Source organism: Heptranchias perlo, unplaced genomic scaffold (genome assembly GCF_035084215.1).
Source record: "Heptranchias perlo isolate sHepPer1 unplaced genomic scaffold, sHepPer1.hap1 HAP1_SCAFFOLD_66, whole genome shotgun sequence".
Lineage (NCBI taxonomy): Eukaryota > Metazoa > Chordata > Chondrichthyes > Hexanchiformes > Hexanchidae > Heptranchias > Heptranchias perlo.
The window spans coordinates 2110009-2129346 of record NW_027139688.1 but is presented as its reverse complement, the minus strand read 5'-3'; the positions used below and the strand labels follow the sequence as shown (position 1 = coordinate 2129346).

Here is a 19338-nt window from a genome sequence, read left to right as displayed (position 1 = left end):
CAACTCAAAATTTGACACAGTCCCTCACCTCCAAATCTGACACAGTCCCCTCACCACAAAATTTGACACAGTAACTCACCCCAAAATTTGACACAGTCCCTCACCTCAAAATCTAACACAGTCCCCTCAACTCCAAATCTGACAGAGTCCCCTCACCTCAAATTCTGACACAGTCCCCTCACCTCAAAATCTGACACAGTCCCCTCACCCCAAAATCTAACACAGTCCCCTCAACTCCAAATCAGACACAGTCCCATCACCCCAAAATCTAGCACAGTCCCCTCACCTCAAAATATGACACAGTCCCCTCACCTCAAAATCTGACACAGTCCCCTCACCTCAAAATCTGACACAGTCCCCTCACCTCAAAATCTGACACAGTCCCCTCACCTCAAAATCTGACACAGTCCCCTCACCACAGAATTTGACACAACACCATCACCACAAAATTTGACAAAGTCCCTCACCTCAAAATCTGAGACAGTCCCCTCCCCTCAAAATCTGACACAGTTCCCTCACCTCAAAATCTGACACAGTCCCCTCACCTCAAAATCTGACACAGTACCCTCACCACAAAATTTGACACAGTCCCTCACCTCAAAATCTGACACAGTTCCCTCACCTCAAAATCTGACACAGTCCCCTCACCACAAAATATGACACAGTCCCTCAACCACAAAATTTGACACAGTCCCCTCACCCCAAAATCTAACACAGTCCCCTCAAATCCAAATCAGACACAGTCCCCTCACCCCAAAATCTAGCACAGTCCACTCACATCAAAATCTGACACAGTCCCCTCACCTCAAAATCTGACACAGTCCCCTCACCCTAAAATCTGACACAGTCACCTCACCACTAAATCTGACACAGTCCACTCACATCAAAATCTGACACATTCCCCTCACCTCAAAATCTGACACAGACCCCTCACCTCAAAATCTAGCACAGTCCCCTCACCACAAAATCTGACACAGTCCCCTCACCAAAAAAACTGACACAGTCCCCTCACCAAAAAATCTGGCACAATCCCCTCATCCTAAAATCTGACACATTACCCTCACCTCAAAATCGAGCACAATCCCCTCATCCCAAAATCTGACACATTCCCCTCACCTCAAAATCTAGCACAATCCCCTCATCCCAAAATCTGACACAGTCCCCTCACCCCTAAATCTAGCACAGTCCGCTCACCACAAAATCTAACACAGTCCCCTGACCTCAAAATCTGACACAGTCCCCTCACATCAAAATCTGACACAGTCCCCTCACCCCAAAATCTAACACAGTCCCCTCAACTTCAAATCTGACACAGTCTCCTCACCTCAATATCTGGCACAGTCCCCTCACCTCAAAATCTGACACAGTCCCCTCACCTCAAAATCTGACACAGTCCACTCTCCTCAAATTCTGACACATTCCCCTCAGCTAAAAATCTGACACAGTCCCCTCACCCCAAAATCTCACACAGTCCCCTCACCTCAAAATCTGACACAGTCCCCTCACCACAAAATTTGACACAGTCCCTCACCTCAAAATCTGACACAGTCCCCTCACCTCAAAATCTGACACAGTCCCCTCACCACAAAATTTGACACAATACCCTCACCTCAAAATCTGACACAGTCCCCTCAACTCAAAATCTGACACAGTCTCCTCACCACAAAATTCGACACAGTCCCTCACCCCAAAATTTGACACAGTCCCTCACCTCAAAATCTGACACAGTCCCCTCACCTCAAAATCTGACACAGTCCCCTCTCCCCAAAATCTAACGCAATCCACTCAACAATAAATCTGACACAGTCCCCTCACCTCAAAATCTGACACAGTCCCCTCACCACTAAATCTGACACAGTCCACTGACCTCAAAATCTGACACATTCCCCTCACCTCAAAATCTGACACAGACCCCTCACCTCAAAATCTAGCACAGTCCCCTCACCTCAAAATCTGACACATTCCCCTCAACTCAAAATCTGACACAGACCCCTCACCTCAAAATCTAGCACAGTCCCCTCACCACAAAATCTGACACAGTCCCCTCACCAAAAAATCTGACACAGTCCCCTCAGCAAAAAATCTGGCACAATCCCCTCATCCCAAAATCTGACACAGTCCACTCACCTCAAAATCTGACACATTCCCCTCACCTCAAAATCTGACACAGACCCCTCACCTCAAAATCTAGCACAGTCCCCTCACCTCAAAATCTGACACATTCCCCTCAACTCAAAATCTGACACATTCCGCTCAACTCAAAATCTGACACAGACCCCTCACCTCAAAATCTAGCACAGTCCCCTCACCACAAAATCTGACACAGTCCCCTCACCAAAAAATCTGACACAGTCCCCTCAGCAAAAAATCTGGCACAATCCCCTCATCCCAAAATCTGACACATTCCCCTCACCTCAAAATCTGACAAAGTCCCCTCACCACAAAATCTGACACAGTCCCCTCACCAAAAAATCTGACACAGTCCCCTCTCCTCAAAATCTGACACAGTCCCCTCACCCTAAAATCTGTCACGGTCCATTCACCCCAAAATGTGACACAATCCACTCACCGCTAAATCTGACACAGTCCACTCACCTCAAAATCTGACACATTCCCCTCACCTCAAAATCTGACACAGACCCCTCACCTCAAAATCTAGCACAGTCCCCTCACCACAAAATCTGACACAGTCCCCTCACCATAAAATCTGTCACAGTCCCCTCACCAAAAAATCTGGCACAATCCCCTCATCCTAAAATCTGACACATTCCCCTCACCTCAAAATCTAGCACAATCCCCTCATCCCAAAATCTGACACATTCCCCTCACCTCAAAATCTAGCACAATCCCCTCATCCCAAAATCTGGCACGGTCCCCTCACACCGAAATCTAGCACAGTCCACTCACCTCAAAATCTGACACATTCCCCTCACCTCAAAATCTGACACAGACCCCTCACCCCAAAATCTAGCACAGTCCACTCACCTCAAAATCTGACACAGTCCCCTCACCTCAAAATCTGACACAGTCCCCTCACCCTAAAATCTGACACAGTCACCTCACCACTAAATCTGACACAGTCCACTCACATCAAAATCTGACACATTCCCCTCACCTCAAAATCTGACACAGACCCCTCACCTCAAAATCTAGCACAGTCCCCTCACCACAAAATCTGACACAGTCCCCTCACCAAAAAATCTGGCACAATCCCCTCATCCTAAAATCTGACACATTACCCTCACCTCAAAATCGAGCACAATCCCCTCATCCCAAAATCTGACACATTCCCCTCACCTCAAAATCTAGCACAATCCCCTCATCCCAAAATCTGACACAGTCCCCTCACCCCTAAATCTAGCACAGTCCGCTCACCACAAAATCTAACACAGTCCCCTCACCTCAAAATCTGACACAGTCCCCTCACATCAAAATCTGACACAGTCCCCTCACCCCAAAATCTAACACAGTCCCCTCAACTTCAAATCTGACACAGTCTCCTCACCTCAATATCTGGCACAGTCCCCTCACCTCAAAATCTGACACAGTCCCCTCACCTCAAAATCTGACACAGTCCACTCTCCTCAAATTCTGACACATTCCCCTCAGCTCAAAATCTGACACAGTCCCCTCACCCCAAAATCTGACACAGTCCCCTCACCTCAAAATCTGACACAGTCCCCTCACCACAAAATTTGACACAGTCCCTCACCTCAAAATCTGACACAGTCCCCTCACCTCAAAATCTGACACAGTCCCCTCACCACAAAATTTGACACAATACCCTCACCTCAAAATCTGACACAGTCCCCTCAACTCAAAATCTGACACAGTCTCCTCACCACAAAATTTGACACAGTCCCTCACCCCAAAATTTGACACAGTCCCTCACCTCAAAATCTGACACAGTCCCCTCACCTCAAAATCTGACACAGTCCCCTCTCCCCAAAATCTAACGCAATCCACTCACCAATAAATCTGACACAGTCCCCTCACCTCAAAATCTGACACAGTCCCCTCACCACTAAATCTGACACAGTCCACTCACCTCAAAATCTGACACATTCCCCTCACCTCAAAATCTGACACATTCCCCTCACCTCAAAATCTGACACAGTCCCCTCACCATAAAATCTGTCACAGTCCCCTCACCAAAAAATCTGGCACAATCCCCTCATCCTAAAATCTGACACATTCCCCTCACCTCAAAATCTAGCACAATCCCCTCATCCCAAAATCTGACACATTCCCCTCACCTCAAAATCTAGCACAATCCCCTCATCCCAAAATCTGACACGGTCCCCTCACACCTAAATCTAGCACAGTCCACTCACCTCAAAATCTGACACATTCCCCTCACCTCAAAATCTGACACAGACCCCTCACCTCAAAATCTAGCACAGTCCCCTCACCGCAAAATCTGACACAGTCACCTCACCGCAAAATCTAACACAGTCCCCTGAACTCCAAATCTGACACAGTCCCCTCACCTCAATATCTGGCACAGTCCCCTCACCTCAAAATCTGACACAGTCCCCTCACCTCAAAATCTGACACAGTCCACTCTCCTCAAAATCTGACACATTCCCCTCACCTCAAAATCTGACACAGTCCCCTCACCCCAAAATCTGACACAGTCCCCTCACCTCAAAATCTGACACAGTCCCGTCAACACCAAATCTGACACAGTCCCCTCACCTCAAAATCTGACACAGTCCCCTCACCTCAAAATCTGACACAGACCCCTCACCTCAAAATCAAGCACAGTCCCCTCACCTCAAAATCTGACACATTCCCCTCACCTCAAAATCTGACACAGACCCCTCACCTCAAAATCTAGCACAGTCCCCTCACCACAAAATCTGACACAGTCCCCTCACCAAAAATTCTGGCAAAATCCCCTCATCCCAAAATCTGACACATTCCCCTCACCTCAAAATCTAGCACAATCCCCTCATCCCAAAATCTGACACAGTCCCCTCACCGCTAAATCTAGCACAGTCCGCTCACCACAAAATCTAACACAGTCCCCTCACCACAAAATCTGACACAGTCCCCTCACCAAAAAATCTGACACAGTCCCCTCACCAAAATATCTGGCACAATCCCCTCATCCTAAAATCTGACACATTCCCCTCACCTCAAAATCTAGCACAATCCCCTCATCCCAAAATCTGACACAGTCCCCTCACCCCTAAATCTAGCACAGCCGCTCACCACAAAATCTAACACAGTCCCCTCACCTCAAAATCTGACACAGTCCCCTCACCAAAAAATCTGACACAGTCCCCTCACCTCAAAATCTGACACAGTCCCCTCACCCCAAAATCTAACACAGTCCCCTCAACTCCAAATATGACACAGTCCCCTCACCTCAATATCTGGCACAGTCCCCTCACCTCAAAATCTGACACAGTCCCCTCACCTCAAAATCTGACATAGTCCCCTCACCTCAAAATCTGACACAATCCACTCACCACTAAATCTGACATAGTCCCCTCACCCCAAAATCTGACACAGTGCCTTCACCTCGAAATCGGACAAAGTCCCCTCACACCAAAATCTGACACAGTCCCCTCACCTCAAAATCTGATACAGTCCACTCTCCTCAAAATCTGACACATTCCCCTCACCTCAAATTCTGACACAGTCCCCTCACCCCATAATCTGACACAGTCCCCTCACCTCAAAATCTGACACAGTCCACTCACCCCAAAATCTGACACAGCCCCCTCACCTCAAAATATGACACAGTCCCCTCACCACAAAATCTGACACAGTCCCCTCACCCTAAAATCTGACACAGTCCCCTCACCTCAAAATCTGACACACTCCCCTCACCCTAAAATCTGACACAGTCCCCTCACCTCAAAATCTGACACAGTCCCCTCCCCTCAAAATCTGACACAGTCCCCTCACCACAAAATTTGACACAGTCCCTCAACTCAAAATTTGACACAGTCCCTCACCTCAAAATCTGACACAGTCCCCTCACCACAAAATTTGACACAGTACCTCACCCGAAAATTTGACACAGTCCCTCACCTCAAAATCTAACACAGTCCCCTCAACTCCAAATCTGACAGAGTCCCCTCACCTCAAATTCTGACACAGTCCCCTCACCTCAAAATCTGACACAGTCCCCTCACCCCAAAATCTAACACAGTCCCCTCAACTCCAAATCAGACACAGTCCCATCACCCCAAAATCTAGCACAGTCCCCTCACCTCAACATCTGACACAGTCCCCTCACCTCAAAATCTGACACAGTCCCCTCACCCTAAAATCTGTCACGGTCCGTTCACCCCAAAATGTGACACAATCCACTCACCACTAAATCTGACATAGTCCCCTCACCCCAAAATCTGACACAGTGCCTTCACCTCGAAATCGGACAAAGCCCCCTCACACCAAAATCTGACACAGTCCCCTCACCTCAAAATCTGACACAGTCCACTCTCCTCAAAATCTGACACATTCCCCTCACCTCAAAATCTGACACAGTCCCCTCACCCCAAAATCTGACACAGTCCCCTCACCTCAAAATCTGGCACAGTCCCCTCACCTCAAAATCTGACACAGTCCCTCACCTCAAAATCTGACACTGTCCCCTCACCTCAAAATCTGACACAGTCCCCTCACCCCAAAATCTGACACAGCCCCCTCACCTCAAAATCTGACACAGTCCCCACACCCCAAAATCTAACACAGTCCATTCATCCCAAAATGTGACACAATCCACTCACCACAAAATCTGACACAGTCCCCGCACCCTAAAATCTGACACAGTTCCCTCACCTCAAAATCTGACACAGTCCACTCACCACAAAATCTAACACAGTCCCCTCAACTCCAAATCTGATACAGTCCCCTCACCTCAAAATCTGACACAATCGCCTCATCTCAAAATCTGACACAGTCCCCTCACCCCAAAATCTGACACGGTCCATTCACTGCAAAATGTGACACAGTCCATTCACCTCCAAATCTGATACAATCCACTCAGCACTGAACCTGACACACTCCCCCCACCCCAAAATCTGACAGTCTCCTCACCACAAAATCTGACACAGTGCCTTCACCTCGAAATCTGACACAGTCCCCTCATCCCAAAATCTGACATAGTCCCTCACCTCAAAATGGGACAAAGTCCCCTCACCCCAAAATCTGACGCAGTCCCCTTAACTCAAGATCTGACACAATCCCCTCAACCCAAAATCTGACACAGTCCCCTCACCTCAAATCTGACACAGACCGCTCACCCAAAATCTGACACAGTTCCCTCAACCCAAAATCTGACCCGGTCCCCTCAACTCAATATCTGACACGGTCCCCTCAACCCAATGTCTGACACAGTCACTTGACATCAAATTCTGGCACAATCCCCTCATCTCAAAATCTGACAGAGTTCCCTCACCCCAAAATCTGACACGGCCCCCTCAACTCAATATCTGACTCAGTCCACTCACCCCAAAATCTGACACAGCCCCCTTATCCCAGAATCGGACACAGTCCCCTCACCCCATAATCTGACACAGTCCCTCAACCCAAAATCTGACACAGTCCCCTCATCCCAAAATCTGACACACTCCACTCACCCCAAAATCTGACACAGTCCCCTCACCTCAAAATCGAACGAAGTCCCCTCACCCCAGAATCGGACACCGTCCCCTCACCCAAGAATCTGACACAGTCCCCTCACCTCAAAATCTGACACAGCCCCCTCACCCCAAAATCTGACACATTCCCCTCACCCCAAAATCTGACACAGCACCCTCACCCCAGATTCGGACACAGTCCCCTCACCCCAAAATCCGCATCAACTGCATTGCCCTCATCTACCATCTCTGTTCCTCATCAGAAAGCTCAATCAAGTTAGTTAAACACGATTTGCCTTTAACAATTCTGTGCTGGCTTTCCCTAATCAATCCATAGTCGTCCAAGTGACTATTAATTCTGTCCCGCATTATCGTTTCGAAAAGTTTCCCCACCACCGAGGTTATACTGACTGGCCTATAGTTACTGGGTTTATCCTTATACAATTTTTGGAACAAGGGTGTAACATTTGCAATTCTCCAGTCCTCTGGCACCACCCCCGTATCTAAGGATGTTTGGAAGATTATGGCCGGTACCTCTGCATTTTCCACCCTTACTTCTCTCAGCAACCTACGATGCATCCCATCCGGACCGGGTGACTTATCTACTTTAAGTGCAGCCAACCTTTCTAGCATCTCTTCTTTATCAATTTTTAGCCCATCCAGTATCTCAACTATTTCTTTCTTTACTGAGACTCTTGCACCATCTTCATCCTTGTTAAAGACAGATGCAAAGAACTCGTTTAGTACGTAGGCCATCCCCTCTGCCTCCATGAGTAGATCTCCTTTATGGTCCCTAATCGGCCTCACCCCTCCTCACAACACCCGTTTACTGTTTACATGCCTGTACTAGGCTTTTGTATTCCCTTTTATGTTGGCCGCCAGTTTATTCTCATACTCCCTCTTTGCCCCTCTTATTTCCTTTTCAACTTCCCCTCTCAACTTTCTATATTCTGCCTGGTTCGCACTTGAATTATCAAACTGACATCTGTCATATGCCTCTTTTTTCCGTTTCATTTTACTCACTATCTCTTTTTTTCATCCAGGGAGCTCTGGCTTAAGGTGCCCTACCTTTCTGCCTCCTGTGAATGTGCCTGAAGTGTACCAGAATCATCTCCTCTTTAAAGGCCACCCACTGTTCAATTACAGATTTGCCTGCCAATCAATGTACCCGGGCCAGATCTGTAATCATTCCATTGAAATTGGCCCTCCTCCAATTGAGTATCTGTACTTTAGAGTGGTCCTTGTCCTTTTCCATAGCGATTCAAAACCTTATGATACTATGATCGCTGTTCCCTAAATGCTCCCCACTCACACTGGCTCCACTTGGCCCACCTCATTCCCTAGAAACAAGACGTCCTTCCTCGTTGGCCCAAAAATTTACTGTTTAAGAAAGTTATCCTAAACACATTAAAAAAATTCCTCCCCCTCTTTGCCCCTTATATTATTATTTTTATCCCAACCTATATTAGGCTAGTTGAAGTCCCCAGTTATCACTATTCTACAGCTTTTGCACCTTTTTGTTTACCTACCTGCATATTTGCTCCTCTATATCCTTCCAATTAGATGGTGGCCTATAGAATACATTCAGTAACTCTAACCAAATAGATTCTGTCCTTGACCCCTCCAGGACATCCTCTCTCCCCTGCACTGCAACATTCTCCTTAATCAATACTGCCAACCCCCTCCTTTCTTTCCTTCCCTGTCTTTCCTGTACACCTTGTATCTAGAACATTTAGTACTCAAGCCCTTTTTTGAGCCATGTCTCGTTATCGCCACGACATCGTATTCTCAGGTGGCTATTTGCGCCTGCAGCTCACCAACCTTATTAATCATGCCTTGTGCGTTTACACACATGCAATGCAAACCAGTTTTAGACTTTCTTGCACTCTCTCTTAGTCTGATCCTACCTCATACTGTACTATTACTTGCTCTAATGCTATCTTTATCCCTGGATCCTTTATGCCCCTTGTTTCACCTTCCATTGCTCTATGCTGGTGCCGACACAACCCAACTCCCACCGCCACCCCCCCCCCCCCCCCCGCCAAATAAGTTTAAACTCCCCTCCCCCCACAGCACTAGCGATCTTCCCCGCCTCCGTTGAGGTCCATCCTTCCCCAGATTCCCCAATGCCCCAGGAATCTAAAGCCCTCCTTCCTGCACCATGTCTCCAGCCACGCATTCATCTGCTCTATCCTCCTATTTCTACACTCACTAGCGCATGGCACCGGGAGTAATTACTACCTTTGAGGTCCTGCTTCTTAATCTCTTTCCTAACTCCATAAAATCTGCCTGCAGGACCTCATCCCTGTTTCGATGTCGTTGGTACCGATGTGGACCACGACCTCTGGCTTTTCACGCTCCGCCCCCCCCCCCCCCACCCCCCGCAACCCAGAGTGTTCTGCAGCCGCTCAGTGACATCCTTGACCCTGGCACCGGGGAGGCAACATACCATCCTGGAATCACGTCTGCGGCCGCAGAAACGCCTGTCTGCTCCCTTAACTATAGAATCCTCTATCACTCTCGCTCTCATGACCTTTCTCCTCCCTCCTCGAAAGCTAAGCCATCCATGGTGCTGTGGACTTGTCTCTGGCTGCGCTCTACAGAGGAACCCTCTCACTCACCAGTATTTAGAACAGAATACTGGTTAGCGAGTGAGATGCACCCAGGGGACTCCTGCACTACCTACCTGCTCCTCCTTGTCTGTCTGGCGGTCAACCAGTCCCTCTCTGCTTGCACTTTCTAAAGCTGCGGGGTGACCACCTCTGAAACGTGCTATCCATGTAGATCTCAACCTCGCGGATGCACTGCAGTGACGCCAGCTGCTGCTAAAGCACCGTAACCCGGAGCTCAAGCTCCTCCAGCTGACAACACTTCCTGCACCTGTGGTTGTCCAGGAGACGGGAAGAGTCCTGGAGTTCCCACATGGCACAGGCCGTGCATTCGTCGGTTGTGAGCTGCCGTGCCATGCCTCGATTTATTAGATTGTTCATTGAACCTAACACAAATTAATTAAGCCTTAAAAAAACACTCAACAGAGAAACAAACGCTCAGCAGCTACCAGCAACTCAGCTCCTTCCCCTGTTTATTTATAGTTTTATTGGTCTAGTTAATAAATTAGTTTAATTTATTAAATTTAATAAACTAACAGCAGTTTTACGCCCCCAGTTTTTATTTTAATTTTACCCAATTCGCTAACTTAGAGGGAAAAACGCTGTAAAAATTATCTACCTGCTGTGCTGTCACGTCACTCTTTTTTGTCTCGATTCCGACCGACTGTCTCTGCATGAAACGTCGCCTCCACCGCTTCAATTGAGCCTGGACCTTTATTTGAGTTCCTCTGCCGCCTCCGGTGCTCTTCTAGGTCCGCTCCCGCTGCCTCCTCCGCTCCCAGGTTAAATCACGTACATCCAATGTGTAATTTCAAAGAAAACCATTAAGGTAGAACATCCCTTCAATCACTATGTCCTTCCCTTACAAATTTCCAGACGATTCAAGTCAGATCTTTGCATCGGCTCATCGCCAATTGTTTACCTAATTCGTCTTACACGTTGCTCTGTCCGAGCTGCGTGATGTTCTGCACTATGAAACCAATTAATTTTCTGCAAGGTTACAGAAAGGGCATTGTTGCTTTAACAAATGTTGCAGCGATGTACACCCAGGAGACCACTCACTGCGTCTATTAGCTAACGCGACTGAATGTAGTCCAAATTTACATTCTCGAGCACGGATGAGTCACAAGTTGACACCAGTGCCTGTTTGCAGATGAAAAGAACAGGGGGTCAAAAGCAAAATACAGCGGTTGCTAGAAATCGGAAATAAAAACAGAAAATTCTGAAAAGCTCCGCAAGTCAGGCAGCATCTGTTGGAGAAAGAAACAGAGTTAACATTTCAAATCGAAAACCTTTCGTCAGAACTGGGAGATGTTAAAGTTTTTAAGCAAGTACATTTATTACATATGAAAAGAAGAGGGGAACTTACGCTGCGGTATCTTCCAATGGATCCAACATGATAACTGTATTTAAAGATCCCCGTTTGTGGAAAAAACAGACACGGAGCGTATTTGACTAATTTCCACGAACATTATAAACAGCGAGTAACAATGTCCTGCAAGAAATGGGTCCAGTTATCTTGTGAGAATTGTAGTCTGATCATCATTTAACAATGAACCAGAAGCTGTGATGATCTCTGAACAGATTAGAAAACCCAAAATTCACCGATAAGTTGGCTTTTAAATGCCCCACTCTTAGCCGCTGGCCTTGGATCAGTGATTGCACTGAGTCAGCTGGTCATGCATTCAAGCCCCACTCCAGAGACCTGAGCACATAATATTGGCTGACACTGAGTGAGTACTGCACTGCTGGAAATGCATCTTGTGGATGAGATGTTACATGGAGGCCCAGGCTGATTTCTCAAAAGACACCACGGTTTTATTCAAAGACAGCTGGGAATTTCTCTGTGTCCTGGAGAGAAAGAAACAAAGGCGGAATAAAAGAGACAGAGGCAGAGGAATCAAGAGACAAGGAGAATTTAAACAATAGAGGCAGGGAGAGAAACATGATTGGAAAAAAAGGAAGAGGAAAGAAAGGAAGACTGGAACAGGAGGAAAGAGATAAAAGTGAATGAGGAAAGAGGATAAGTGGGAAGGGCAAATGAATGAAAGAAAGAGGGGATGGAAAAGTGTAAGATTCTGAAGCAGAAAAGGAAAAGAGTGAGAAGGTTAGAGAGAGAGGACGAGGAAACGTTTTAAAAATATAATGTGAACGAGAGAGCGAGGGAACCAGAGATTAGCATTAAGTGGACTTAAGATTTGAAGCGGGTTTTAAATGCAGACTTCATACTTCTAAGGTGAGTGAGTTTGTCAAGTGTCCATATCTGGAAGTTATCAGATAACAAACCTGTTTTTGTGCCATTAAATGAACTTTTCTCAATGCAGTGGAGTGATCCCCGCCCTTTAATCTAATAATAACTGTGTAAATATTCAGAGAGCACAAAGTCCACAGCTTGTTCATTCACGTAGCTGAGGGACTTAAACAGGGTGCGGCTCTGTCCTTATACATCACGAGTGCAGTTTATATTAAACTCCTTTCTGTTGATCATTTACTGATTGTATTCTTTGTACTTTTGCTGTTCTAACCTCGAACTTTGACTGGATGTATGAAGTCTGCATTTAAAACCCGCTTCAAATCTTTGTTCATCGCAACATATAAAGGGAAAATTTGGGTATCTCTATTGTCCAACTGTTAGAGATTACAATTGAGAAACAGTTAAGAAATCCATTTTACGTGAAAGAATCACTTACATTAAGTCCCATTTTATATTAAGTTCTGCATTAAAGACTGCAAAAGAAACTAACAGTAAAATATCTCTACAAAATGTTACTACAGCATCCCCCGAGGCCAGCTGACACATGTTTGCATTTAGATTCGCTCTCGTACTCCCAACTGGAGACTCCATTCCCTTCCGAGGCCTTTATAAGCATTGTTTTTTGTGCAACTTTGTGAACATAATATTTATCAGGCCCAGGAACATGTTGAAAGGAGATAGTAATGCAAGAGGGAGAGGCGCTGCTATACTGGCAGTATAGCTTATTGTAAAAGCATGATAATAGTGTGCAGTATTTATGAAGAACACTATGGCTGATAATAATGTGCAGTATTGATAAGAACACTATTACTGCAATTAATGTGCAGTATTCATTAAGAACATTATTACTGATAATAACGTGCAGTATTTATTAAGAACGCTATTACTGATAATAATGTACAGTGTTTATTAGGAACACTTACTGAAAATAATATGCAGTATTTATTGAGAACACTATTACTGATAATAATGTGCTGTATTTATTAAGAACACTATTACTGATAATAATGTGCATTATTAAATAAAGAACACCATTACTGATAATAATATGCAGTATTTATTAAGAACACTATTACTGATAATAATGTGCAGTATTTATTAAGACCACTATCACTGATAATAATGTGCAGTGTTTATTAAGAGCAATATTACTGATAATAATGTGCAGTATTTATTAAGAGCACTATCACTGATAATAATGCAATGTATTTATAAAGAACGCTATAACTGATAATCATGTGCAGTATTTATAAAGAACACTATTACTGATAATAATGTGCAGTATTTATTAAGAACACTTTTACAGATAATAATGTTCAGCATTTATTCAGAGCATTATTACTGTTAATAATGTGCTGTATTTATTTATATCACTATTACTGATAATAATGTGCAGTATTTATTAAGAACACTATTACTGATAATAATGTGCAGTATTTATTAAGAGCACTATTGCTGATAATATGTGCTGTATTTATTAAGAACACTATTACTGTTAATAATTTGCTGTATTAATTAAGCACACTATTTCTGATTATAGTGTGCAGTATTTATTAAGAACACTATTACTGATAATAATGTGCTGTATTTATTAAGAACACTATTACTGATAATAATATGCATTATTAAATAAAGAACACCATTATTGATAATAATATGCAGTATTTATTAAGAACACTATTACTGATAATAATGTGCAGTATTTATTAAGAACACTATGGCTGATAATAATGTGCAGTATTGATAAGAACACTATTACTGCAATTAATGTGCAGTATTCATTAAGAACACTATTACTGATAATAACGTGCAGTACTTATTAAGAACGCTGTTACTGATAATAATGTACAGTGTTTATTAGGAACACTATTACTGAAAATAATATGCAGTATTTATTGAGAATACTATTACTGATAATAATGTGCAGTATTTATTAAGAGCAGTATTACTGATAATAATGTGCTGTATTTATTAAGAACACTATTACTGATAATAATGTGCAGTAGTTATTAAGAACACTATTACTGATAATAATGTGCAGTATTTGTGAAGAACACTATTACTGATAATAATGTGCAGTATTTATTAAGAGCACTATTACTGATAATATGTGCTGTATTTATTAAGAACACTATTACTTTTAATAATTTGCTGTATTAATTAAGCACACTATTACTGATAATAGTGTGCAGTATTTATTAAGAACACTATTACTGACAATATTGTGCAGTATTTATTCAGAACACTATTACTGATAATAATGTGCTGTATTTATTAAGAACACTATTACTGATAATAATGTGCAGTATTTATTAAGAGCAGTATTACTGATAATAATGTGCTGTATTTATTAAGAACACTATTACTGATAATAATGTGCAGTAGTTATTAAGAACACTATTACTGATAATAATGTGCAGTATTTGTGAAGAACACTATTACTGATAATAATGTGCAGTATTTATTAAGAGCACTATTACTGATAATATGTGCTGTATTTATTAAGAACACTATTACTTTTAATAATTTGCTGTATTAATTAAGCACACTATTACTGATAATAGTGTGCAGTATTTATTAAGAACACTATTACTGACAATATTGTGCAGTATTTATTCAGAACACTATTACTGATAATAATGTGCTGTATTTATTAAGAACACTATTACTGATAATAATGTGCAGTATTTATGAAGAACACTATGGCTGATAATAATGTGCAGTATTGATAAGAACACTATTACTGCAATTAATGTGCAGTATTCATTAAGAACACTATTACTGATAATAATGTGCAGTATTTGTGAAGAACACTATTACTGATAATAATGTGCAGTATTTATTAAGAGCACTATTACTGATAATATGTGCTGTATTTATTAAGAACACTATTACTTTTAATAATTTGCTGTATTAATTAAGCACACTATTACTGATAATAGTGTGCAGTATTTATTAAGAACACTATTACTGACAATATTGTGCAGTATTTATTCAGAACACTATTACTGATAATAATGTGCTGTATTTATTAAGAACACTATTACTGATAATAATGTGCAGTATTTATGAAGAACACTATGGCTGATAATAATGTGCAGTATTGATAAGAACACTATTACTGCAATTAATGTGCAGTATTCATTAAGAACACTATTACTGATAATAACGTGCAGTATTTATTAAGAACGCTATTACTGATAATAATGTACAGTGTTTATTAGGAACACTATTGCGAAAATAATATGCAGTATTTATTGAGAACACTATTACTGAAAATAATGTGCAGTATTTATTAAGAGCAGTATTACTGATAATAATGTGCTGTATTTATTAAGAACACTATTACTGATAATAATGTGCAGTATTTATTAAGAACACTATTACTGATAATAATATGCATTATTTAATAAAGAACACCATTACTGATAATAATATGCAGTATTTATTAAGAACACTATTACTGATAATAATGTGCAGTATTTATTAAGACCACTATTACTGATAATAATGTGCAGTGTTTATTAAGAGCACTATTACTGATAATAATGTGCAGTGTTTATTAAGAGCACTATCACTGATAATAATGTACAGTATTTATAAAGAACACTATTACTGATAATCATGTGCAGTATTTATTAAGTACACTATTGCTGATAATAATGTGCAGTATTGATTCAGAACAATATTACTGATAATAATGTGCAGTATTCATTAAGAAAACTATTACTGATAATAACGTGCAGTATTTATTAAGAACGCTATTACTGATAATAATGTACAGTGTTCATTAGGAACACTATTGCTGAAAATAATGTGCAGTATTTATTGAGAACACTATTACTGATAATAATGTGCTGTATTTATTAAGAACACTATTACTGATAATAATGTGCAGTATTTATTAAGAACACTATTACTGATAATAATATGCATTATTTAATAAAGAACACCATTACTGATAATAATATGCAGTATTTATTAAGAACACTATTACTGATAATAATGTGCAGTATTTATAAATATCACTATTACTGATAATAATGTGCAGTGTTTATTAAGAGCACTATTACTGATAATAATGTGCAGTATTTATTAAGAGCACTATCACTGATAATAATGTACAGTATTTATAAAGAACGCTATTACTGATAATCATGTGCAGTATTTATAAAGATCACTATTACTGATAATAATGTGCAGTATTTCTTAAGAACACTTTTACTGATAATAACGTGCAGTATTTATTAAGTACACTATTGCTGATAATAATGTGCAGTATTTATTAAGAGCACTATCACTGATATTAATGTACAGTATTTATAAAGAACGCTGTCACTGATAATCGTGTGCAGTATTTATAAAGAACACTATTACTGATAATAATGTGCAGTATTTATTAAGAACGCTATTACTGATAATAATGTACAGTATTTATTAAGAGCAGTATTACTGATAATAATGTGCAGTATTTATGAAGAACACTATGGCTGATAATAATGTGCGGTATTGATAAGAACACTATTACTGCAATTAATGTGCAGTATTCATTAAGAACACTATTACTGATAATAACGTGCAGTGTTTATTAAGAACGCTATTACTGATAATAATGTACAGTGTTTATTAAGAGCACTATTACTGATATTAACGTGCAGTATTTAATAAGAACATCAGTACTGATAATAATGTGCTGTATTTATTAAGAGCACTATTACTGATGATAATGTGCTTTATGTTTTAAAAACACTTCTACGGATAATAATGTTCAGAATTTATTCAGAGCATTATTACTGTTAATAATGTGCTGTATTTATTTATAACACTATTACTGATAACAATGTGCAGTATTTATTAAGAACACTATTACTGATAATAATGTGCAGTATTTATTAAGAACACTATTACTGATAATATGTGCTGTATTTATTAAGAACACTATTACTGTTAATAATTTGCTGTATTAATTAAGCACAGTATTACTGATAATAGTGTGCAGTATTTATGAAGAACACTATGGCTGATAATAATGTGCAGTATTGATAAGAACACTATTACTGCAATTAATGTGCAGTATTCATTAAGAACATTATTACTGATAATAACGTGCAGTATTTATTAAGAACGCTATTACTGATAATAATGTACAGTGTTTATTTGGAACACTTACTGAAATTAATATGCAGTATTTATTGAGAACACTATTACTGATAATAATGTGCTGTATTTATTAAGAACACTATTACTGATAATAATATGCATTATTAAATAAAGAACACCATTACTGATAATAATATGCAGTATTTATTAAGAACACTATTACTGATAATAATGTGCAGTATTTATTAAGACCACTATCACTGATAATAATGTGCAGTGTTTATTAAGAGCAATATTACTGATAATAATGTGCAGTATTTATTAAGAGCACTATCACTGATAATAATGTACAGTATTTATAAAGAACGCTATAACTGATAATCATGTGCAGTATTTATAAAGAACACTATTACTGATAATCATGTGCAGTATTTATAAAGAACACTATTACTGATAATAATGTGCAGTATTTATTAAGAACACTTTTACAGATAATAATGTTCAGCATTTATTCAGAGCATTATTACTGTTAATAATGTGCTGTATTTATTTATAACACTATTACTGATAATAATGTGCAGTATTTATTAAGAACACTATTACTGATAATAATGTGCAGTATTTATTAAGAGCACTATTGCTGATAATATGTGCTGTATTTATTAAGAACACTATTACTGTTAATAATTTGCTGTATTAATTAAGCACACTATTTCTGATAATAGTGTGCAGTATTTATTAAGAACACTATTACTGATAATAATGTGCTGTATTTATTAAGAACACTATTACTGATAATAATATGCATTATTAAATAAAGAACACGATTACTGATAATAATATGCAGTATTTATTAAGAACACTATTACTGATAATAATGTGCAGTATTTATTAAGAACACTATTACTGACAATATTGTGCAGTATTTATTCAGAACACTATTACTGATAATAATGTGCTGTATTTATTAAGAGCACTATTACTGATAATAATGTGCAGTATTTATGAAGAACACTATGGCTGATAATAATGTGCAGTATTGATAAGAACACTATTACTGCAATTAATGTGCAGTAATCATTAAGAACACTATTACTGATAATAACGTGCAGTATTTATTAAGAATGCTATTACTGATAATAGTGTACAGTGTTTATTAGGAACACTATTACTGAAAATAATATGCAGTATTTATTGAGAACACTATTACTGATAATAATGTGCAGTATTTATTAAGAGAAGTATTACTGATAATAATGTGCTGTATTTATTAAGAACACTATTACTGATAATAATGTGCAGTATTTATTAAGAACACTATTACTGATAATAATGTACAGTATTTGTGAAGAACACTATTACTGATAATAATGTGCAGTATTTATTAAGAGCACTATTACTGATAATATGTGCTGTATTTATTAAGAACACTATTACTTTTAATAATTTGCTGTATTAATTAAGCACACTATTACTGATAATAGTGTGCAGTATTTATTAAGAACACTATTACTGACAATATTGTGCAGTATTTATTCAGAACACTATTACTGATAATAATGTGTTGTATTTATTAAGAACACTATTACTGATAATAATGTGCAGTATTTATAAAGAACACTATGGCTGATAATAATGTGCAGTATTGATAAGAACACTATTACTGCAATTAATGTGCAGTATTCATTAAGAACACTATTACTGATAATAACGTGCAGTATTTATTAAGAACGCTATTACTTATAATAATGTACAGTGTTTATTAGGAACACTATTG

The 19338-nt window shown here is 40.1% G+C and overlaps 1 pseudogene; it reads right to left on the bottom strand.

The window, feature by feature from the left end:
* Positions 1-10564, bottom strand: part of LOC137318158 (beta-1,3-galactosyl-O-glycosyl-glycoprotein beta-1,6-N-acetylglucosaminyltransferase 3-like) — a 97011-nt pseudogene extending 86447 nt beyond the window's left edge.
* Between the last annotated feature and the right edge of the window lie 8774 nt (positions 10565-19338).